This window comes from Lepus europaeus, chromosome 3 (assembly GCF_033115175.1).
Source record: "Lepus europaeus isolate LE1 chromosome 3, mLepTim1.pri, whole genome shotgun sequence".
Classification (NCBI taxonomy): domain Eukaryota; kingdom Metazoa; phylum Chordata; class Mammalia; order Lagomorpha; family Leporidae; genus Lepus; species Lepus europaeus.
In genome coordinates this window covers 158,112,621-158,137,644 of record NC_084829.1, presented here as the reverse complement: position 1 = coordinate 158,137,644, position 25,024 = coordinate 158,112,621, and the positions used below count along the sequence as shown (strand labels likewise).

At 45.2% G+C, this 25,024-nt stretch overlaps 1 long non-coding RNA gene across 1 annotated transcript; it reads left to right on the top strand.

The window, feature by feature from the left end:
* Nucleotides 1-4,822: 4,822 nt before the first annotated feature.
* LOC133757163 (uncharacterized) lies at nt 4,823-17,651 on the top strand. Its single transcript, XR_009865572.1, has 4 exons — nt 4,823-4,923; nt 5,990-6,150; nt 11,066-11,214; nt 17,521-17,651. It is a non-coding gene; the product is annotated as an uncharacterized LOC133757163 (long non-coding RNA).
* The last annotated feature ends 7,373 nt before the right edge of the window (nt 17,652-25,024 follow it).

Here is a 25,024-nt window from a genome sequence, read left to right as displayed (position 1 = left end):
TCCCAGATGCATTAGCAGGAAGCTGGACTAGAACCAGAGTGGCTAGGATTTGCACCAGGCACTCCTATTTGAGATGCTGACATCCCAAGCAGTGGCTTACCTGGTGCACTGTGACGCCTACCCCTTCCATGAACATTTCGACATACCCTCATGCTTGCTTCTTCTGGAATATGGCAAAGAAGGAGCTGCTGCATCCCATAGGACTCATCAGATGCACTGTCAGGACCCAGCCAAGAACGTCGGATGTCAACCTGTAGGAACGCCGGCAGTGCACCCTGTGAGCCGGCAAGGGGAGCTGAGTGCGGAGAAGGGGAAATTGCTGAGGGCGGTGAGAACAGGTTAGGGAACAGGTGCAGAATAATGTGGACTCTTCCCTCTTTTGCTCTGACAAGTTTAAACTTTAAGTGATTTGGGGGCAGAGATCACATCTATTACCTCCCTTTTGTAGTTTCTAAGAGATTATTAGGTAATATTTTAAAATGCTTGATGATTAGAGTGAAGAAATGTCACATAGGGCCTCAGAGCAACCTGGGGCCTCTGGGAGCGGCCAGGATGACTTTGGAGAGAAGCCTCTGTCGTCTTCACCTCCTCAGAAGTGATGGATGGAGTCTGATCATAATTAATTTTAATAGAGGCTTGATGTGCTGTGATAGAATCTTGGCCATTCAAATGAAGTAGAACCAAGCGGCCAGCTTGAACAAAAATCGCCTCTGTTCTGTCTCGTCACTGGCATTAGAACAAGTCAAGTCTACTTAAGAAATATTTCGGGAGTGATTTTATGCCTAACACTACAGAAAAGGATAGGAAAGGACTCTGTCTGACATTCCCTGTCAGAGCTGGACAGACCAGAAATATAATAGATTCATAATACGGACAGCCTGCGCAGGTCTGACGTGCAGCATCACCAAATTGTGCAGATGGTCTGGAATTCGTGTATTCTTGCCACAGTTGTTTCTTAAGTGTCTATTAAGTGCCAGACAGTCTAGCTGCTGGGAGGACCACAGCACTTAAGGCAGAGGAAGTCCCTGGCTTTGGGGAACATTCTAGTGCTTAAAGCAAATGAGTTTATTACATCTATCATTTCAGGTAATGATAACAAAGCAGGCTAAGGGGAGGAAGAGCAATTTGGGGTCCAGATAGGGAGCATCAACTGCAGACCTCTCTGAGGTTGCCTGGAGGAATGAAGTGAGCGAGGGAGAACGGCAAGTGCAAAGGGAAAAGGAGCTCCTAACAGCCAAGGCCTGGGTGGCTGGAGTGGGGTGGGGAAGTGGAGAGAGGCAGCAGCAGGCAATGGGCTGAGTCAGGTGGGCCTTGCAGAACCTGATAGGTGATTCAGGTTCCTGGGAGCTGACACTGAGATAGACAGCTCCATGCAGCCTGAGCGTCTGCCCAGCCCTGTGAGCAGGTGCGGGCTAGGGCTGGGCAGCAGGAGGTGGGGTGTCACCTCCACAGGGACCTCAGATGATCCTTCTTGAGACTCTGGGGTTGGGATGACCCATCAGAATTTTTTTTTACAGAGACAAAGAGCAGGCCCTTGTGAGCTGCCCTCCATGGACAGCTCCCGGGAGCTGTGGTGGGAGAGCTGCGTGGTGGAGGGCAGCTGACAGGCAGAACCCCCAGAAGCTGGCATGAAGGTGCCTCAGTCCTGAAGGGGGACCTGGTGGCACGGCACAGCATCCACAAAGGGCCACCCATGGTTCGTTCTCAGAACGGTCCTTCAAGTGATGCACTTGTATTTCCTGTGGGCAGCAGGAAACAGGCTCAGGAGGCGTGGGCAACCTGTGGAAGATCACATACCCAGCAGACATTGGATTTGAACTCTCTGAATTCAAAGACCATAACTTGAAAACATTGAGGCAAAATACACATGCATAAAATGTATCCCTTTAAGAGCTAAGTGTGCTGTGGCATTAAGGAGCTCCACCTCATGTAGCCGTCACTACCATCCGTCTTGAGGAATTGTTTACATCTTGCAAAATGAAGCTCTGTGCCCATGAAATAATAACCCCTCATTTCCCCTCCTTCTACCCCCTCGTAGCGACTTTTCTCCTTTCTGTATGAGTTTGACGATTCTAGGTGCCTCCTGTGAGTGAGCTCACACAGTAGTGTCCTTCTGTGACTTATTCCCTTAGCGTGATGTCTCAGAAGCCGAGGATGTCACAGCACATGTCAGACTTTTCAAGGCCGAGGCCTCCATCCTTTGGATATACCGCGGGTTGCGTATTTCTTCATCTTTCTGCCTCTTACCTAGTGTGCATAATACTGTCATGAACATGTGTTCAAATATCTCAAGATCCTCCCTCCCTTCCACGCTGCCTCTCTTCCATTCCCTCCCATTCCCCACCCAGCATATCCCGAGAGCAGTTATCCAAATGGGTGCGAAGTGGTTTTACATCATGCACTTTTCCTTCCACTGTGCTGTAGCTCACAAAGGAATCTGAGAGCGTGAATCCAGTTCCTCCATACCACTTGTGAGTGCAAATGGTGACAACACTTGGTCAAGACTCAGTTCAATTAATGTCTCTGGATTCACAGTGAACTACAGAAAGTCTCATTTGAATATTCCCTAAGGCATGCAGACAAAACCAGAGAATGAAAGCTTGTCACGGTGTGCAGAATCAGTTGTGTTGATTCATAGAGCATTTCATCTCTACAACAAAATGGGTTAGACAAGCCAGTTGCGAAGGAAAGAGGTTCATTTCAGCTCAGTTTGGGAGGTAGGCTCCATTTGTTCTGCACCTGGTGATGGAAGAGACTTGCTGGCAGAGTCCCTGGAGGTACAGGGTAGCGCCTGGTGAAAGGGAGGGTGTGTGTCTGTCTGTCTGTCTCTCCTTATAAAGCCACTGTGATTTGATCAGGAGGTTACCACCCTAACAACCTCCTCCTCTAATCACTTCCCAAGGGCCCCACTTTCAGACACCATAATTGGATTAAGTTTACGCCCTCTTAATGCCATTAATAGAGGACTTTGGGGACCAAACCTTTAACACATAGGCCATTGGGGGACATTCAACATCCAAGCTAATATCCAAACCATAGCAGCAGATTTTAACATTTTTGCTCAAGGAGCCAAAAATAGTTTAGAAGATTCTGCTCCTCATTGCACATTTTAAAATGGATATCTATAATTTTATCATAAATTTAAACAGTTTCAAAGAATGTAATTTCTAGCATATTGTAAATATTGACATTTTAAAATAAACCTGTGACATCACTCTTTTAAATGTGTCTAAGTGGAATCTAAATCCCATCACAGTTTACTTCCACCATCATCCAATTAAGAAATATACAAACACGCTTATCTTTAGCAAGCAAAAAGTGCATTCTGTTTTCTCCTTGAAATTTTATTTCCACTCTACTTCCCCTTCAGAATTTTATGCTAATGTAATAATATTATGATAGAAAAATCTTTTACTGAATATTCCATAGTGCTTTTATCTAACATATGTATAAAAATTAAAATTTGCACGCTTGAAAAATCCTGTAACCATAGGCTCTAAGTGTTTTCTGGATTGAGTTGTTGTTGCAATGACTTATATTACACAAGTGATCTGAATAAAACATTCTGATAAATTCTAACATGAAAAGTAAGGTTTCATTGAAAATTTGCAATTGTTTTTAAAGATTTATTTTTATTTATTTGACAGGCAGAGTTACAGAGAGAGAGGGAGAGAGAGAAAGAGAGATTGATCTTCCATCTGCTGGTTGATTCCCCAAATGGCTGCAATGACCGGGGCTGGGCCAGCTGAAGCCAGGAGCGTGCAGCTCCATCCGATCTCCCATGTGAGTACAAGGACCCAAGCACTTGGGCCATCTTCTGATACTTTCTCAGGCTCATTAGCAGGGAGGCAGATCAGAAGTGGAGCAGCTGGGGCTCAAATTGGCACCCGTATGGGAAGCCTGCACTGCAGGGGGTGGCTTTACCCACTATGTCACAGGGCTGGCCCTGGTTACCTTTATTTTCTAAAGTTTCATTTGATGTAGAACCAGTGTAAAAGTAAGATGGGGCATTGGACAAAAAAGCAGGTATTTGAAAATTGGCACATTGTTCTCCTTGGACATATCCTTGTCAGGGAGCCCCAGTGGGAGGTCCTAGCCCTAAGGTGCACCTTGCCAAGATGAGCCAAACTGTGGGCTACCTGCTGTGATTGAGGATGTGGAAGAAGCTTTGCCCGCTGGAGTTGTCAATAGTGCTTTCTTGGAGGATATGACACCTGCTGGGTTTCTGTACAAAATATTGAATTGTGGCAAGAAGGCAGGGCATGTCAGCAAGGGTAGAAGCAACTTGGGAATGGACTTTTGGCTGAATTAGGAGTTGATATGGTGGGACCACAGGCGTTGTGAGATTATGGGCTTGGGAGCTATATGTAGGCGCTAGAAATGTCTTTGTGAGCAAGTGATATGATGAAAGTGGGCTTAGGAAGAGAAACCAGGCTGTGGTGGAGAACAGGAGCCAGGAGGCAGGAAGCAGTCCTGGTGTGGTTATTAACAGGGCTTGGGGTGATGATGCTGGAGTTGGAAGGGCAGCTGTTGGCTGGCTGTGAGGGAAACAGAAATCGCGGGTCCACATTTCAGCTGGATTGTGGGCCCACTGCTTCCTGATCTTCCTTTCAGACAGGCTGCCGAGTTCCAGAACTAATTCCCAGCCTTTGTTGCTGTCTCCGTATCACGCAGTACTTAAAGGCTAGAAAGACGGTGTGCTTTTCAGTGAGTCAAGTAGAGGCGTGAGAGGGGCAACTCGTCTCTTTTGCCTGACGGATCCTTGCATTGTAGGGATGGAACGAGTGACTGGTTACCTGCAGATGTGACGATATGACTATTCATTACTCATCACTCTGATTATTGTGTGCCACTCTTCCCAGAGCCACTGAAGAGGCTTTTGAGTGCCTCGTTGAGTGGCAGCCTCGAGGAACTGAAATCCAGGTAACAGAGACTCTATTGTGCACTGAGGATTTCCTCGGGCTCACACCCCTTTCCGAGTTGGGACTGTGTTACAGTACCCCCACCCCACCCCCTCCTGGAGGAAGCACAGTTCTTTGCACTCCTTTTGCCTGTCCCAGGAATATGCTCAGAGGACTGTTTGCTTTATGTCAGAATCGTGGGCCCTCCCGATTATGTAGCAATGGAAACAAAGCTTGCCTGTGTCTTGAAACCAGATTTTTTTTAGAAAAGGTTTTTAAACATTTATTTACTTGAAAGATGGTGACAGAGAGTGAGAGAGTGAGTGAGTTTCTATCCACTGGCTCATTCCTCAAACGCCCACAATAGCTGGGGCTGGGCTAAGCTGAGTCCAGGAGTCTTCCACATGTGTAACAGGAACCCAAGCATTTTATCCATCATCTGCTACCTCGTAGGGTGTACAGTGGCAGAAAGGTAGATTGGAAGTAGACGTGGGACTCGAACCCAGGCACTCCAATATGGGATACAGGTACCTCAAGCAGTGTCTTTTTATTAAAAAAAATTATTTAAAGATTTATTTATTTTAAAGACACAGTTACAGAGAGATAGAGGGAGAGAAAGAGATCTGCCATCTGTTCATTCACTCCCCAAATGGCCACAATGGCCAGGGCAGGGCTGGGCCAAAGCCAGGAGCCAGGAGCTTCTTCCTGGTCTCCCACATGTGTGCAGGGGTCCAAGCATCGGGCCATCTTCTGCTCGTTTCCGAGGCATATTAGCAGGGAGCTGGATTGGAAATGGAGCAGTAGGGACTTGAACCCGCAGTCATATGGGATACCTGCCCTGGAAACCAGATTTTTTTTATTGCCACTTGCTCTTTCCTTCTCAATCCAAGCAGGGAAGCAGATAGATCATCAGAAAACTCAGACACACCATTCTCTCTTTTCCTGTCTCACCCCCCGCCCCTTCCTCCCTTCTGTCTCTTTCCTTTTTGCCTAGAGACTGCTTACGTTTTTAAGACTCTGAGAGGCCAAGAAAGCCAGCGTGTGCTAGAAGAAATTGGTAGTCTCTAACCTTTTAGTCATCTCTCTAGATCACTGAGCGTCCTTGGAACCTTCTGGCATTAAGTATCCAGAGAACTCCCCTGGCCATCACGGTAGACACACATCCCATTGACCACATGGCTGCCGGCTCCACCAGGATTAGAACAACTGGCATTTCTTCAGAGGATGAAAAAGATTCCAGCAAATCTAAGTGAGTTTTCTTGCTCTCATTGGACTCTGCTGTCTTTTATTCATGTGTAAGCATCTCTATTTTTCTGGCTGTGGTACAAACATATCTGATGGAAGAAAGACAAATGCAAGCATGAATGGGTCCCCTTGGACTTGATACCTGCTTCATTTAATAGATGGGGTGAGAAGCCAGTTTAGTGAGATGACACAGCCCCTGTCACTTCGTGTGGGCACAGTTGGAGCCTTTTAGACAGTCACTCATCTTCCCCCTCAACCCTCTACAGTGGAGTGCGAACACCTACATTTCAAAGAGGAAGAGTTGGCAACTGGGAGCTGGGAGTGGGTCAGCAACAGTCTCAAAGTCGCACAGGCAGTGAGCGGCTGTTGGTCAGGATGAGTTAAACAAGACGTTGATAACAAAAGGCCCTGGATCCTAGTAGCTTGCTGTAACCAAGCTTCTTTCTTCCCTCCTACACACAAGGTCAAGGTCACTAGAGGCTCGGCCTTGTCCACAAGCTGAGACCCAGGCAGACACTCCCTGGGCACTGCTCATGTCCTAGCTGATGGATATAGAGAACATGGCAGAGTGGCCGCCGGTGACACATTATTGCTGCTCATGTTGCTGGCCGGAGCCGTCACATGGCCACTGCTAACCTCAAATGGGTGCTTACCATGTGAGCAGGACAGAAGGAATCTTTATGGGCAGCCCAAGTGACCACCGCAGCGGCAGAGGAAGCATCTAATAAGAAAGGTATTTTGTGCTTTGCCTCCCATGAAAGTTTCCACTTGCTCAGGGCTGAGCATTTCATGGGTACCAGGCACTAAGTTTTTTACAGATGTTATTTCTGGTCCTCATAGCAGCCTGCTGAGTGGATATTATTATTATTTTCTTTGCACAGAGCCAGTTATTGAGAACTAGAAGTCTTTTTTTTGTTGTTGTTCTTTTAAAAACTTTGTTTACTTATTTATTTTTGAGAGAGACAGATACAGAGACAGAGACACAGAGAGATCCTCTATGCACTGGTTCATTCATCAAATGCCCAAAATGGCTAGGGCTGGTCTAGGCCTGAATCTCCATCCAGGTCTCCCATGGGGATGGCTGGACTCAGGTACTCCAACTATTACCTGCCGCCTCCTAGAGTGTGCATTATTGGGACGCCAGAATCAGCGGCAGAGTAGGACTTAACTCAGGCACCCTGCAGTGGGATACAGGTATACCAGGCGGCACACACCCGCTGCCCCGACTGGCTGTCCCAGCCCGGGAAACTCTTCAGGTGGCTCGAGCCGAATGGCACAGGGAGTGAAAAACTACCTGTGCAGCCTCAGGTCAGCTGGCTCTGATTTCTTTCCAATTGCTAAGGATTTCCAACGCCAGGGGCATCACTTGACACCACAGGCATTTTCAAACACTTAAAACTTTGCTTAATCTTCTGGTTGTTTACTTGTTTTTGGTTGCCTTACTGTAAACATTCAGATGAGATTCACAGGGATGAAGGAGAAAGTGAAAAATCGCTCAGAAAGAAAACATTCCAGACATTTGTGGCTGGCTTGTACCTTGCTTCTTCACATTACTGTATTTTATGAACATTTTCCAATAAACCCACTGTCTTTTTAAGGACTGCATACTATTCCATTGATTGTGCCACAATGTATTAAACATTCCTTACTGATTCACAAATCCATCTTGTTTCCAACATGTCTCTGCCCTCTTATCTTGATTTCCACCTTTGCAGTGCTATCTACTGTGTTTTCCCGTGTTCTAGCTAGACCTATTTAGGCTCTCAGCAAGGAGGAATGCGGGCTCGGTCAAAATTCAGCAAAACAGTTCCATCGTCACCTCTTTCCCCTTCCTCTTCCACAGACACTCCCTTGCGGGGTTTTCCTTGGCTCTTCCTTATCGTGTATTTTCCCCCCTGAAATCCCCCTGTAAACTGCCTCCTTTTTACTTTTGCTTTCTCTGCTTATCTGCAGCCTGCGCTGTGTTCCAAATTTGCACAGAATAGCTGAACAACGCACTCTGCCCTTCCTGGCCACTTCCCCGCCTCCGCGCCCAGCCATCAGTGCCTTCAGCCTGCAGCCTCTGCCGCCTTTTCAGTGGCCCCCAAGGACTCCCCGCCCAGACCCAGGCCTTCCGTGCCCGGTGCACACTCCCCTTTTTTGCTTTCGTCCCGTTTCCCAGCTCCAAGGCCTGCCTCCCCTTTGCTCAGTCGCTCTTTCCCCGGCGATCTGCAGGACTTCGCAGGGCCCAGCACCTACGGCGTGCTCAGTCCAAGGACAAATGGCCCTGGTGCCCACCCTCCGGGAGGCCAGCGCCAGGCGCCGACGTGGCCTGGCCACAGCACCGGCGACTTTGATGGATGCACGTTTTTCCCCTGTGCCTAAGGCCAGCTCCTGAACCCCGGGGGACCCATTTCTGAGGCGTGTTTTTCCCCCGATGTTGCCGCGGGGCTTTGTCGATGGCGGGCCCCAGCTCGCCTTTTGCAAATGAGCACGCGTCTCCGCGGGGCTGCCTCGGCCAGGGTGCAGGCCGGGCGCAGGTCCAGGTCCGCTGCCTGCGCTTCCCGGAGCGCAGTCTACTCTGCACATGTTCCTCCCTGAAATAGATGCACAATCGCCTCCAGATTTAGAACGCGAGTAATGACCATTTCACGAAAGCCTGGAAAATGTGACTTTTTTCCAGAAACGGTCTAGGTCGGCCGTGAGCTTCAGGCTCCTGGCAACTGAAGGTCGCGGCTGCGCCCCAACTGGCTCCGTCTCCTCCCGGGCCCGATCCCCGCGCCTCGGCTCCCGGGCCCAGCGGGCGACGCCGGACAGGCGCCTGGCGCCCTGGGCGCGCGGCCTTCCGCGCTCCTTCTCAGCGCCCGTGCGCCGCCTCCCGAACTCCGCGGCGCCGCCCGCTCCGCGCCCCGCTCCGGCCCGGGTTTTGCCGCCGCCGCCGCGCTCGCCGAGCCCGAGGCTGGCGCCGCCGAGGCCGCCGCTGCCGGGGCGTGGGGGACCGCACCGCGCACGCGCGCCCGCGGGGCCCACGGCTCGCGGCTCCCCGGCTCCGCGCGGCCGGAACCCTCGCGCCGCCGCCCCGCCCGGAGCCGCCCGGACCCCGCGCGCCGGCGCGCCCCCCGCGCCCGGGGCAGGGACTATTTTCTCTGCCCGCGCGCCCTGTCCCCCGCGGCCGGGAACGCACATTCCTGGCCGTCCCCGCCCGGCTGCGCCCGTTGCCGCTCCTCCCCCGCCGCGTGTTTTCCGCCCCAGTAAAGATCGTGCCACACAAATAAGCCTCGAATGCCCTTTGCCGGGCGGGCGGGCCATTTTCAGGGCGCGCCTCAGCGGCCGCGAGCGGCCCGGCTTCCCTCAGAGGACGGCGGCGGGGGCGGGGCGGCCGGCCGCTCCGAGGGCTCGCGCGCTCGGATAGTTGTCCGTGAGAGCCGACTGACGTCAGCCCGGAGGAAGATAGGTCGCTTTGTTCTCGTCCCCCACCCCGCCCTCGCCTCAAAGGCAAAAAACAGTGTTTTTTTGAGGGGGGTAATGGACAGAAAGGAGAGAGAAAAAACTGGGAGGCAGAGGCGCGGGGCGTCGGAGCCGAGCGTCGGCCGCCGGCCCCCGTCGCTCGGCCCGGCTCGCGGGGCCCCGGCCCACGCGGGATTCGACCCGCCGAGGGGTCGCGGAGAGAAAAGCGTTTTAATAGGAATCGGTAGAGAATCCCAGGTCCTGGACGGAAATACGTGGTGATTGAAAACGCCACAGGATGGAAAAATGTTCACGACTGGTTTTAAAAAAAAAAAAAAAAAGGAAAAGGAGAAAGCGAGGGAGGGAGGGAGAGAGAGAGAGAGGAGAGGGAGGAGGCGGAGGAGGGAAAAACCCTGAGCAATCTATTTTCTGTGTGTGTTGCTGCCAGAGAGGCAGTCAGCAGACCAACAGTTTGTGTAATGCTTCAAGCTACAGCGGGCAAATTTAAAGCTGTATGCCCGGCACAACATAATAAATACTTATTGAAAATGCATTTCTGTTTCTAAGCGGGGTTCACTCATGCATTATACAAAACACCTAGGGCTGCGGTAGCGAGTCACTAGGGGACGAATAAGGCGGACTGTGACTCAAGTTCTTGAAACTCAACTCTCAGGCTCTGAACAGCTGAGACTGAGAAAATGTGTGTGTGTGTGTGTGTATATATGGTAAAAAACTAATGCCTTTGAGAGATACCACAGACTTAAAAAAAAAAGTTGCAATTAAAAATCTGGTAGCTGTGAGGGTGAGGATGGTAGCAAGAGCAGTTAACAGGGGTAGAGAGCGTATTGATTGGGTTACAGAGCGGAAAATTATTGCCCTGTAGGTAGGGAAAGTGATCAACAATGTGATAAAATGGTTGGGGGTTTTATGCGTATCCACCAATTTCTGTGGGAAAGGGAAGAAGGCTTTTGAAACCTTCCCTGACCCAAATGTATGAATATACACCCTGTTTGCATGACCTTTTGGAAAGGAATCAATAGCATTTACGTGTTTACCCGTTAAGCAATGTTCATTACTGGGAGGCAGTCTGGAAGGCGCGGTGGTGGCGCGTTCCTTCCGCTAGCCTTCAGGGACTCCTCACTGGCTCCGGCATTCTAGGTCTTAACCCAAATCTTCATTCTCAACTTCTTTTTTTCTCAACCTCTCTTAACATAAAAGAAATCATGGAAGGTTTTTCAGTGCAATTTTCCCAGGGTTTTCCCAATACTGTATTTAATTTCAGTGGTTTAGGTACAAGAGGGTCTGTCAGAATGGATGTTTTCTTGTTCAGACACAAATTCTCTTCGATATTTTTGGTTTTCATTAGATTAGAAAGTCCTTGAAGGCAGGTCATGTAGCTCCTTTCTCTTTCATGTTTCCTGGGAATAAAACTTTGCATGTGGAAAGATTGAATGCTTTGGGTTTGATTGAATGCTTTGGGTTTATATTGACAGATGGTACGTGGATTGGATTTTGGAGAGAAAACACACTGCTAGGTAATCTTGGACAAGGGACTATGCTTCTCTGAGCTTCAGATGCCTCATTTGTGAAATGTGGATTCCTGTGTCTACCCATCAGGATTCCCTTTTATGAATGAGATAATGTAAGTAAAGCACATGGTGCAATGTGTAATGTCCATATATATGTAATAGTCTATAGCGATTATATAATATACAAAATACATATTATGCTATATAAGTGAAATTTTATATGAAATTATATATTACACAATGTTTTCTGTCTATCCATCTAACTCTTTCTCCAAAGATCCCCAACCTGGATGTCGTTTCTCCTTTACTCACATTCTCGTATAGTCTCTCCTTGGATCTGAAGTGGCACTCTAGGACTAGATCAGAAAAATCTTGCTGCTTCTACCTTCTGTCTTGGAATGCTAGCTTTTGGGACACTCCCTCCTGAGTCCCAGCTGCAATCTTCAAGAATGAGGAATTGTATGTAGATGAGGTCACACGTAGGTGGGCAGGTTGATGATGGCATGCAGACTGCCCCCAATATAAGCCATGAGGTGACATCAGGTAACATGCTGCCCTTGCCAGTGAGCAGTCTGGGGTGTCCAGTCCTGTTGACTCTTCTGCTGCCTCCAGCCCCAGCTGCAGTGAAAGATCTCATGCAAGAGCTGCCCAGCTGAGCTCACTGTCTGCAGAACCATGAGAGGTAAAAAGTAGTAAATATATAAAATGAACAAGTGCTAGTTTTTATTGATATCTTACTTTTACGGTAGGCACTAAACCTCTTTGTTGAACAAACATAAATGAATTGAGCTGGCAGCATGTCAGTCTTTTCCCTGCACCTTCCTCTTGCCCCTGTTAGTCTTCCTCAGATCCTGTAGCTGTCAGCCCTTATTCCTGAGGTTATTAAGCTGGTTGCTGGCAACACTAAGACATAGAATTCTGTAAGATCGTTCTTCAGGGGGTTCGAGTCCAAATGGAGAGAGAAGACACTTTCCTTAAGAATGGGAGACCACTAATGCACTGCTAGGTTCTAGCCTAGAGTAATGGATGTTGAGCCATCTGTTGTTAAATGAAAATATTTTTTTCTATAAACTGCTGATAGGAGAAAAAACTAGAGTTTGAGCTGCACTTTGCTTACAGAGAATTTTATTTTAGCTCCTCCCCCCTTTTTAAAAGTGGTTCTATGTTTCTCAGGATTTTCAAAATGTTAGGAGGATGAATGTCTACCAGTTTAGGAGCTACTCCCATGAGTAGATTCAGCCTCTCAGTGTATTTATGGCACTGAATGATCACTGGAAGGTACACGCTCTCATTTGTAATATAGTCAGTGCCCTTCGTCCTTAGTTGAAAACACTAGTTGAAAACACATAATGCTTTTCGTGTGGGAGGGCTGGAGTGTTGGTTGCCCCTGCCATGTGCTTCCCTTACAAAGCTAGAGTGGTCATCAGAGCTTTCTCTTCTGTCTCAGGTGGTTCTCCTTAAGGTGTGATGGAAAAGGAGGTAGGACAGGAAGTCAGTTGGGGTTCACAAATAGGTAAGGCGCAAGTCAATTTAGTTTTATTTCTGAAAGAGAAATCATATACTTACCAACTTACTTTAAAAACTGAATAAATATCATAAATGAAAAGAAACAACTAAAACTACACTAACGATGGCAATTTAAAGGCAGAGATGAGTTGGAGAAGAGAAAGGTGGGTGCATGGAGTATGGAAAGATGAGAGCTAGGTGGTTTGTTAGTCTGTTTCTTATTACCATGGTGAAATCCCTAAGACTGCGCACTTCATAAAGTGTTTTATTTAACACACAGTACTGGCGGTTCCAGGACATGGCACTAGCAGTGGCTTGGGCCTGGGGAGAACTTCTTGCTGGATGTACCACAGTGGCAGGAGTGTGTGTGGGAGGAAGCTACTGCATCCCGAGACAGGAAGCCAGAGAGTGATTCAGGGGTCAGGCTCGCTTTTATAACAACTCACTCAGGGTCCTTTGAGAACTCCCTTAATCCCTTCTGAGGGTAGTGCCCTTAAGAACCTACTGACATCTCACTAGGCCCCACCTTTTAAAGACCCACATTAGTTCCCAATATTGCCACATGAGGACCAAGCTTCTGACACAGGGATCACAGGGCTACAAACCACATCTGACCTATAGCAGGTGGCTTGGTGGATCCCAGAATGTGGCTGTGTCCTTGAAGTTTACTTAAATTAGGGGTGGAAAGAGACTGAGAATATCTATAGTTCCATGGTTTTTCTTATGTTTACAATAAAATGTTTACAAAGGTAAAACACAAAGCCACTTTTTATTTGGTATATATTAATATATGAAGGTACTTAAAAATGTTTACAAATAGAATTAAAAGTATGAGTTTATTTTGGTGCAATTTTTTGAAATCCATGAACAATTTTTTCTTTTTTTTTAAAAGATTTATTTATTTATTTGAAAGTCAGAGTTACACAGAAAGAGGAGAGGCAGAGAGAGAGAGAGAGAGAGAGAGAGAGAGAGAGAGAGAGGTCTTCCATCTAATGGTTCACTCTCCAATTGGCCGCAATGGCCGGAGCTGTGCTGATCCAAAGCCAGTAGCCAGGAGCTTCTTCCGGGTCTCCCGTGTGGGTGCAGGGGCCCATGGACTTGGGCCATATTCTACTGCTTTCCCAGGTCATAGCAGAGAGCTGGATCAGAAGTGAAGCAGCCGAGTCTTGAACTGGTGCCCATATGGGATGCCGGTGCTTCAGGCCAGGGCATTAACCTATTGCGCCACAGTGCCGGCCCCAACAATTTTTTCATACTATACATTTTCCATATGTTATGAAATACATTTTTTTGCACCAAAGTAAACTCATGCTTTTAATGTCATTTGTCTAGGAACTATTTGAAGTACCCTTGTGCATACACATAATAAGCCCAGTGAAAAACACTTTTCATGAGCAAATGGTCAGCTACTCTTCACAGCTCTTCACAGGCTCTTCAGACATTTTATTCTGAATGCAGTAGTTACAACAACCTTCCAGAAAGAAAAATGCTTTTTGGAATAAGCTAGTTGGGCAGTGTATGCTCTTTTCATGGTACTGAAGTTGCACTCTAGCCCCTTGCTGCTCTCTGTGACTTGATCTCTGCAGTGGCTTCTAACACTTCGTTCCAGTCAGATGATTGGGTCCCCAGATCAGTCTATCTCTTGAAATTGGGCCCTCTTCAGGAATTATGACCTGTGTGTTCCATTCATTTAATTCTTCATTCATTCATGCAATCAACAAACGTGTATTATCTGAATGCTATAGGCCCAACACTGTACTGAGCAGCTGGGGGTACACCTGTGAGCAAGGCACACTTCTGGCAGCTTCTAGTCTTGTTGGAAAAACCCACAGGTACTATGGTGAGCCTTGGTGGTAAAGGGACGTGACTATGAACACTGTTAGGAAGCCATCAGAGAAAGAAAAAGTGGGAAGCATCCTCTGAGAGTCTGAGCTGAGACCAAAAAAAAAAGTGAGAATCTTCATGGAAAAACATGACCTGAAGGGAAACTGGAATTATAAGTGTTTGAGATGTTGTATTGAGGTTACAGATTTTGCCATGGGTTTTGAAAAGACACCTAGACATAGAGATGCTTGGGACACTCCTTACTGTTTAAAACATGTGATTCGAGTGACTATTCTGCAACCTGGTCACCTTCTAAACTATGGACTGCTTTGCATAGTCCATGCGCCCTATTTCCACGCGGGTCAGTCAGCACCGGCTTCTTCTGCATCTGACTCTCAGGGGCAGTTTCGTCTGTCTTCATGGTAGTAGCTGCCATTTTGGAACCGTGATTTTTTTTTTTCTTTCACTTTTGTGGGTGTACCTGAATGTTGTTAGTGTTGGTTATGTTTTATAATAACAGTCACATTCTTTTACAACTGTAGATATTCTAAGATGCTTGCATTTATTTTGTAGTTATAATATTTTACGTTCATTTTGTATATTTTTTCTGTTGGTGAATTACCAACAGAATACACACTGTATACACAATGTAAAATATGCACAATGTAAAATATACACAATGTAAAATACATAATTTTAATCATTTTAAGAATACAGTTCAGTGGCATTGAGTACTTTTATATTGCTGCACAACCAACAACCATTACCCATCTGGAATATTTCCCTGTTCTCCCCCTCCATCTCCTGAAAATCACTGTTCTACTTTTTTTGCTTTTAAAAATAATGATTTATTTGAAAAGGAGAGAGAGATCTGCCATCCACTGGTTTACTCTCCAAATGCCTGCAACAGGCAGGGCTGGGCCAGGCTGAAGCCATGAGCTGGGAACCCAAGTACTTGGGCCTTCACCTGCTTCCTCTCAGGAAGGAAGCTGGAATTGAGAGCAGAACCAGGACTCCAACACAGGCACTCTGATTTGAGATGCAGGCGTCACAAGAAGCATCTTAGCTGCCATGCCGACTGCCTGCCCTGGCCTGTTAGCTGACCCTTTGGAGTGAGCTGGGGTGGGAATTCAGAGGATACTGGGGAGCCAATGGTTAACACAGTACTTATAAAAACTATAAATTGAATTCTATAACTTTTTACTCCCAAATAATATACAAGACAATGCCAAGAAACATAGTGTAACTTGATGGACTTGATTCATCAAATTACTCTTGAATATATTATGGAAACTTTATGTAAGCAGGAGTCAGCAGACTTTTCCTGTAAAGATAGTAAATATTTTTAAGATTTGTTGGTTCTATGGTTTCTGTCTCAACTGCACAGTTCTGTTGTATTCTGTGGAAAAAAGTCATTAGCAAAATGTAAGCAAATGATCATGGCTCTATTCCAGTAAAACTATTTATTGAAATTTGAATTGTATATAATTTTCATTGTAATAATTCATTTGGCTTCTTTTCAACCATTTAAAAATGTAAAAACAGATATAGGCATTTAGTCTAGCAGTTAAGATGCCTGTGTTGCATATTGGAGTACTTCAATTCCTGGCTCTGGTTCCTGTCTCTAGCTTTCTCCCAATGCAGACCTTAAGAGACAGCAGTGATGGCTCAATTAATTGAGTTTCTGCCACCCATGTACAAGACCAGGATCTAGTTCCTGGCTCATGGCTTTGGTCCCTATGCAGCCCCAGCCATTGTGGATATTTGAGGAGTGAAGCAATGCATGTAAGTTTTTCCTTTCTGTCTCTCAACTAAATGAATAACTTTTAAAATAAATTTTATTTAGTTTATTTAAAGGAGAAAAAGAGAGAGAGAGAAAGAAAGAAAGAGAAAGAGATATCTTCCACCTGCTGGCTCATTCTCCCAATGCCTACAACAGCCAGAGCTGGGCTAGCCCAAAAGTAGGAGTCCAGAACTCCATCCAGGTCTCCTGTGTGGGTGGCAGGGACCCAAGTGTTTGAGTTATCATCTGCTGCCTCCAGGGTGTGCATTAGCAGGAAGCTGGAGCAGAAGCAGATTAGCTGGGGTTTGAAGCTCTCTTCTGGATATTCTGATATTGAATGTGGGTGTTCCAAACATCAGCTTAACTTGCTGCATCACAGTGCATGCCTCTGCTGTAGTTTTAATAATCATTCATTTTACATATTTTGAAGATGCTAGAAATTACATTTTGTTTCACTAACAAATATCTGAGAAGCAATACTTTATACTCTAATGTATAAAAATTTCTTAATTTAAATAGTATAAGTGACTCTGAGAAATAGATAGGAAACTATAGCTTATATTGTCCCAAACCTTTGTAAAATTTTTTCACAGTAAGATTACAGACATACACTTAGATAATAAATAATTTTATTGCCAAGTTATCCATGTGAAAATCTAATTAATCTAAATTACATATTACAATAAAAATGATCTCTGTAATGGCAAAATGTAGACTTTTATTGTCTTTTGCTTTCAATGTGATGTCATCTCTGTCAGAATGATTTGAAAGAGGACTTCACTCTTAGAAGTAATTTCTTTATCGGAATTCCAGTTCTTAGGTTGCAGTAAAGACAGAGGAACCTCATTAATTCTCACTTTGCTAATCCATAAACCCTATAATTTCCACAAAAATTCCTGTGCGATATCATTTTACTTCACAGGAAACATTTTATAGTCAGGAGCTCTAGGCAAATCTCAAAGCGCTAAGAATTCATTATTTTTGCCAACCAGACTGCAGGCATTCGCTAGCTGACGATCATAAAGTGTTATGACTCAACTCCATTTGTCTAAATAAACTGGTGAAGTGAACATCGTGATTCCAAATTCAGATGTGAAAAAATTCACACACACACACACACACACACACGAAAGTACTTCATAAAGTTTGTGGAAAAATAGAATTGGAAGATAAGTTTATTTCAGTGCATTAAAAATAAAGGCTTGCTAATTGGCTGGTACTATTGTAGTTGTTTTAAATTACAAAGTATTGGGGTATTTTGTTATGTGGTGATAAGTAATCAATACAGAAATTGGCATTTATCCAGCTTTCTGCTATGGCCTGGGAAAGCAGTAGAAGATGGCCCAAGTCCATGGGCCCCTGCACCCACACGGGAGACCCGGAAGAAACTCCTGGCTCCTGGCTTCAGATCAGCACAGCTCCGGCTGTTGCGGCCATCTGGGGAGTGAGCCAGTGGATGGAAGACCTCTCTCTCTGTCTCTACCTCTCTCTGTAAGTCTCTCTCAAATAAATAAAATAAATCTTAAAAAAAAAGAAATTGGTATTTGACAGTGGGTACACATGTAGCGAAATCCTACAGCGTGTGCTATTGGCTTGGGGACTGGGTGGCAGGTAGAGGCTACAAGGGCAGCACAGGGTTTGTTCACAGAGGCTGGCAGAGCAGCAGAAACCTGCTATTCAAGCTGCAAAGAGAGCGTCCCAGGCAATGGGCAAACTCATGGCTGCAGTGACTTGGGGGCCAGAAAATGGACCTGATGAGCTTGGCTAAAGAGATCTCTAGGCAAAATGATTAAAATGGCATTGACATTTTTTTTTAAACTTGGGAAGAGAGAAATGAAATGTTTAGTTTATAATTAGAATTTATAGGTCTGATAGGCTTTTTGGATTTGATAATAAACTATTTAATGTTTCTAGTCTTTCCCATTGGCCAACGGTTCTCAAAATAAGAAATGGCTTCAAGGGAAACATTTAATCAAGGCTGTGGTGGTAAGACCTTTGTTAAGATTTCGAAAAAGTTAAGGTGGTGCCTCATCAACTCTGTCATCCAGTCAACATGTTTGTAAGAATCTTAAGGGCGCTGTTCCATAGCAGACAGTCCAGAGTGGAGGCCTGTACAGAAAGGCATGTACAGATGTGCCTTTGGGGCATGGAGAGAAACGCTATAAAATCCGCAGGAAACCCAGAGTTTTCTGGGACTGTTGTGTTTATGAGAGCACTGCTAGCTTGGACTGAAAGGGAGTCCGAGCGTTCAAAATTAAAGAGGCCTCTGGGCTCCCAGCGTTCTATGGGCAGAAAGAAGACTGAGAAAGTGTGTCAGCTTCAAATATGGGCTGTTTGTGGTGCCAAACAAAAGGTGTCTCAGAAGGTAAAACCACAAGTCTGGGGCAGAGCCAAGAAGCATATTAACAAACCAGTCTTAAGGAGCAGAGCTGGTTCTCAGAGAAGGATCGTTCTTGCTCCCAGAAGAGAAAGCTTGGGCCATGTGCCCCGCTGGATTTCAGAGTTGCCATGGACCAGTGACAGCTCTGTGTCTCCTCTCTCCTGGGGAGTGTCCCTGCAGTTACCTCACCCCTGTCCTTCCACGGTGTTTCTGTTCACAGAGCTCTAGATTAAGAGCTGCTGCACTGAAGAGCTGTATTTAAGTAACCTCATCTAAATCTGAACTTGGTGGTCGGCCGGAGATGGCGAACTCTGAGCCTGATGCTGGGGTTCGATTGGATGAGACTTTGGGGAGGTGTGCATCGCTGCAGCCCAAGAGGAGACTATGCAGTAATGTGTGTGGTAGTGGCCCCCAGTTCATCATGCCTTCTGGTATGCTTGCGTCTTGGCTATTTGACCATGCCAAGAAGTGGGATCCAATTTTCCTTCCTTGAGTACATGCTGGCCTTACAGACTTGTCTGATCAGTGTTGTGTAGCAGAAGCAACAATATACGATTTCTGAGGCCAGGGCCTATTAAGTTTGATAATATTAGAAGTAGAATTTTTGTAGATGCTCTATCAAATTGAGGAACTTCCATCTATTCCTAATTTGCTGAGAGATTTTTCTTTTTTAAATCATGAATTGCTATGGATTTGTCAAATGCTTTATTTACATCTATTGATCCAGCTCCCTGTTAGTATACCTGGGAAAGCAGCAGCAGATGGCCCAAGTGCTTGGGCCCCTGCCACCAATGTGGGATACACAGCTGGAATTCTGGGCTCCTGCCTCAGGCCTGGCCAAGCCCTGGCTGTTCCAGCTATTTGGGGAGTGAATCAGCAGATGGAAGACCTCCGTCTCTCCCTCTCTGTAACTCTGCCTTTCAAATAAATAAATCTTTCAGAAAAGAATCTATATAATTTAATTATTTGGTAGAATTCACTGGTACACCCTTCTAGACTCAGTGCTTTCTGTTTTGGAAGAGTACTAACTGTTGATTCTGTTTCTTTAATAGAGGGGCCTATTCTGAAAGTCTATTTCTTCTGGTGTGAGTTTTTTTGTTATTGTTATTAGTGTTTTTTTTTTTTTACTATTTATTTTTTCCCCAAAGAAACCATTTATTTAATGAGTACAGATTTTCTAAGTACAACTTTAAGAATATAGTGATTCTTCCCATCGTACTCACCCTCCCAACCCAACTCCCACCCCACCTCCTCCTCCCTCTCTCACTCATAATCCCATTCTCCATTAAGAAAAAACAAACAAACAAAAACTGTTCCTCAACAGTCAAGACCAGGGCTGTTCAAGGCATTGCTTCTCAAAGAGTCAATTTCACTTCTAACAGATTTCCTTTTAAGTGCTCTATTAGTTATCATAGATCAGGGAGAACATATGGTATTTGTCCCTTTCTGGTGTGAGTTTTAACAGATTGTGACTTTCAAGAAATAGGTGCATTTCATCTAGCTTATTGAATTTGTGGAAGGAAGTGCTTATAATATTTCTTTATTATCCTTTTTTTTTTTTTTTTTGACAGGCAGAGTTAGACAGTGAGAGAGAGAGAGACAGAGAGAAAGGTCTTCCTTTTTCCGTTGGTTCACCCCCCAAATGGCCGCTACTGCTGGTGTGCTGCGGCTGGCGCGCTGCATTTGGGCCATCCTCTACTGCCTTCCCGGGCCACAGCAGAGAGCTGGACTGGAAGAGGAGCAACCGGGACAGAATCTGGTGCCCCAACCAGGACTAGAACTTGGGGTGCTGGCGCCGCAGGTGGAGCCAAGTGAGCTGTGGCGCCGGCCATATTATCCTCTTAATGTGTATGGGAACTGTATTTTTCTCCCATCTTTCATTCATTATAATGATACCTTATATCTTCTTGCCTTTTTACTTGGTTAACTTTGCTAGAGGCTTATCAATTTTAGTGATCTTTTCAAAGAACTAGATTTCAGTTTTGTTGATTTTGCCTATTGACTTTCTGTTTTCAATTTCCTTGATTTTTTGCTATGGTTTATTGTTATTATTTCTTCCTTTTATTTTGGATTAATTTTCTCTTCTTTTTGTAGTTTCCTAGGTTAGAAGCTTAGATGATTGATTTTAAATCTTCTTTTCTAATGCATTCATCCAATGCTACAAATTTCTATCTAAGCACTGCCTTTTCTGTATCCTACAGATTTTGGTAAATTGCATTTTGATTTTCATTTAGTCCAAAATATTTTAAAATTTCCCTTGAGATCTCAACTTTGACCTGTTTTATATAGATGTGTGTTGTTTAATCTGCAAATGTTTTGTGATTGTTTAGTTATCTTTCTGTTGTTTATTTTTTAATATTTATTTTTTAATTTATTTTTTTAAGGAAGGAATACAAATTTCATAAATACGACTTTAGGAATATAGTTATTCTTCCCATCATACCTGCCCTCCCACCCACACTTCCACCCCTCCTCCTTCTCCTTCCTCTCCCCTTCCCAGTCACTTTAACATGTAATATGATCACTTTAACAATTAAGATGGTATTTTTACCACCAAGCTTAATGAGATTTGGAGTCCCATGACAAATTTTTAAATTGTACTCTTGGCCGGTGCCGCGGCTCACTAGGCTAATCCTCTGCTTGCGGCGCTGGCACCCTGGGTTCTAGTCCTGGTTGGGGCGCAGGATTCTGTACCAGTTGCTCCTCTTCAAGTCCAGCTCTCTGCTGTGGCCCGGGAGTGCAGTGGAGGATGGCCCAGGTCCTGGGCCCTGCACCCACATGGGAGACCAGGAGGAAGCACCTGGCTCCTGGCTTCGGATTGGCGCAGTGCGCTGGCCGTAGCGGCCACTTGGGGGGTGAACCAACGGCAAAGGAAGACCTTTCTCTCTGTCTCTCTAACTCTGCCTGTCAAGAAAAAAAAATTGTACTCTTAGAAGTAAGTCTGCAGGAATGTATGCAGAACTATAAAGCTTTGCAGTTACAAACTGCCTCCTCTCTCTCTCTTATTCCCACTCTTATTTTTTACTGAGATCCATCCTCAATTGACTTTATACACATATGATTAACTCTATGTTAAGTAGAGTTCAACAAATAGTATGAAAAAAAAAAAAAAAAAAAAGAGAAAGAAACCCAAAACATGAAAAAAACCAAAACTGTTTCTTGACAGTCAAGACAAGGGCAGCTCAAGTCATCCCTTCTCAAAGTCAATTTCACTTCTACAGATTTTGTTTTAGGTGTTCTATTAGTTCTCACAGATCAGGGAGAACATATGGTATTTATCCCTTTGGGACTGGCTTATTTCACTAAGTATGATGTTTTCCAGATTTATCCTTTTGTTGCAAATGACCAGATTTCATTTCTTTCTTTTTTTTTTTTTTTTTACTGCTCTGTAGTATTCCATAGTGTACATATCCCATAATTTCTTTATCCAGTCTTTGGTTGACGGGCATTTAGGGTGATTCCACGTCTTAGCTATTAATTTATTTATTTGAAAGTCAGAGTTAGAAAAAGGGAGAGATGGAGAGAGAGATCTTTCATCTGTTGGTTCACTCCATAGATGGACGCAGTGGCCAGGGCTGGGTCAGGCCATTGCCAGGAGCTAGGAACTTCATTCAGGTCACCTGTATGGGTAGAAGGGATAGCAGGGGCCCAAAAACATGGGCCATCCTCCACTGCTTTCCCCAGGCCATTAGCAAGGAGCTGGATTGGAAGTGGAGCAGCCAGGAGTCAAACCTGTACTCATGTGGGATGGCAGCGTTACAGGTGGCAGTTTTATCTGCTAAGCCACAATGCCGGCCCCTCTGTTGTTGATTTCTAGTTTAACTCCTATGTCATCTGAAAGCATAATTTTCTTTTTCTATTCTTTTAAGTTGTTTTGTTTTATGGCCCAGAATATATTCTGTTTTGGTGTATTTTCCATGTGAATTTGAGAATAATGTGTAATTTGCTATTTTGGGTGAAGTAGTCTACACGTGTCCATTATATCCAATTGATTGATGGTGCTGTTGAGTTCCATTTTGTCCTTAATTGTTGGGTTGGCCTGTATGTCTGTCCGTTTCTGGTTGAGGGGTGTTCAGATCTCAACATAGAGTGCTTTCATCTGCTCCTCCTTGCAGTTTACTCAGTTCTTGTCTCATGTATTTTAATCTTCTGTTGTTAGGCACATATACATCAAGGATTCTTACAGCTTTTTTTTTTTTTTTTTTGGACAGGCAGAGTGGACAGTGAGAGAGAGAGAGAGAGAGAGAGAGAGAGAGAAAGGTCTTCCTTTACTGTTGGTTCACCCTCCAATGGCCGCTGTGGCCAGCGCACCGTGCTGATCCGAAGGCAGGAGCCAGGTGCTTCTCCTGGTCCCCATGCAGGTGCAGGGCCCAAGCACTTGGGCCATCCTCCACTGCACTCCCTGGCCACAGCAGAGAGCTGGACTGGAAGAGGGGCAACCGGGACAGAATCCGGCGCCCCGACTGGGACTAGAACCTGGGGTGCTGGTGCCGCAGGTGGAGGATTAGCCTAGTGAGCCGCGGCACCGGCACCTTACAGCTTTTTGGAGTGTTGAACCCTTTATCATTACATGATGCCCCCTCTTTGTCTCTGATAACTTTCCGTATTCTGAAATGTCCTTTGTCTTAATATACTTACTCCTACTTCTTTTGATTAATATTTCCATAGTAAAATTTCCTCCAGTCCTTTACTTTTAATTTGTCTATGTCTATTTAGAGTAGGTTTCTTGACATGCAGTTGGATTGTGTTTTTTTAAATCTATTCTGACCATCTCTTATTTATTTATTTTTATTTGACAGATAGAGTTAGTGAGAGAGAGAGACAGAGAGAAAGATCTTCCCTCCGTTGGTTCACCCCCCAAATGGCTGCTATGGCTGGAGCTGCGCCGATCCAAAGCCAGGAGCCAGGTGCCTCCACCTGGTCTCCACGCAGGTGCAGGGGCTCAAGCGCCTGGGCCATCCTCCACTGCCCTCCCAGGCCACAGCAGAGAGCTGGACTGGAAGAGGAGCAACCGGGACTAGAAACCAGTGCCCATATGGGATGCCGGCACTGCAGGTGGAGGATTAACCAAGTGAGCCACGGTGCCGGCCCCCATCTCTTATTTTTTTAAGTGGTGTATTGAGATCATTGATGTCCCTTATCTGAAATACCTGAAGTGTTTCAGATTTTGGAATTTTGGGGGGAGGTATATTTGCATATATGTAAATGAAGTATCCTGGGGATACTTCAACTTAAAACTCCAACTCAAAAGTAATTTATGTTTCGTATATACTTTATACACATAGCCTGAAGGTAATTTTATACAACATTTTTACTGTACTCATGTTTTTAAAACATTGCTTTATTTATTTTCACTTTATTTGAAAGAAAAAGAGAGAGAAGGAGAGATATCAGTCTTCTCTGTGCTGGTTAACTCTAAATGCCTGTAAGAGTTAGAGCTGGGCCCTGCCAAAGCCAGGAACCTAGAACTCAACCCCGATCTCCCAAGTGGGTGACAGAGGCCTATGTACTTGAACTATCATCTGCTGCCTCCTAAGGTACTTATTAGCAGGAAGCTGGACTTGGAAACAGAGCCAGAACTTGAACCCAGGCATTCTGATATGGGATGCAGGCATCCCAAGCTGTGGCTTGGCTGCTGCCCCAAATGCCCATCACCTGCCTGTGTTTTGTCTACAACCTGTCACATGTAATCAGGTGTGGAATTTTATGTTTGTGGCATCATGCCAGTGCTCAAAAAGTTTTCGTTTTGGAGCATTTTGAATTTCAAATTAGTTATGGTTGACCTGTAGTTAGATTACTATCCACTGTATCTGTAATTAGTTATGATTGACCTGTGGTTAGATTACTATCCATTGTATCTGTAATGGTTTCTGTTGCTCCGGTCTTGATATTTTTGTCTTCCACATTTCATGTGATTCCATTTTATGTGATTCCATTTTCTCTATTTTGTCAGGATATCAGTAATAGTTCTTTTTTAAATTGGGCTGCCTTAGAATGCAATGTACATTTATAATTAACTCAAGTCCACTTTCAAATAACATTATACCAGGACAGGCATTCACTATTGTGGCTAAGACACTACTTGTGAGACCTCCATCCCATATCAGAGAGCATGTGATTGAGTTCTGGCTCCACTCTTAATTCCAGCTTCCTGCTAATGTGCACCCTGGAAGGAAGCAGATAATGCCTCATGTACTTGGGTCCCTGCCACCTACATGGGATTGAGTTCCCAGCTCCTGGCTTAGGCCCAGCCCAGCCCTAGTTATTGGGGACATTTGGGGAGTGAACCTGTGGTTGGAAGATCTCTCTCTCTCTCTCTCTGTCTCTCAAATGAAAATAAAACCCTTAAATAATATTTTACTGTTTCATGAATAGAGAAAATACCATATAGCAGCAACATATTCCCAGTTCTTCCCCCATCTTTTATATC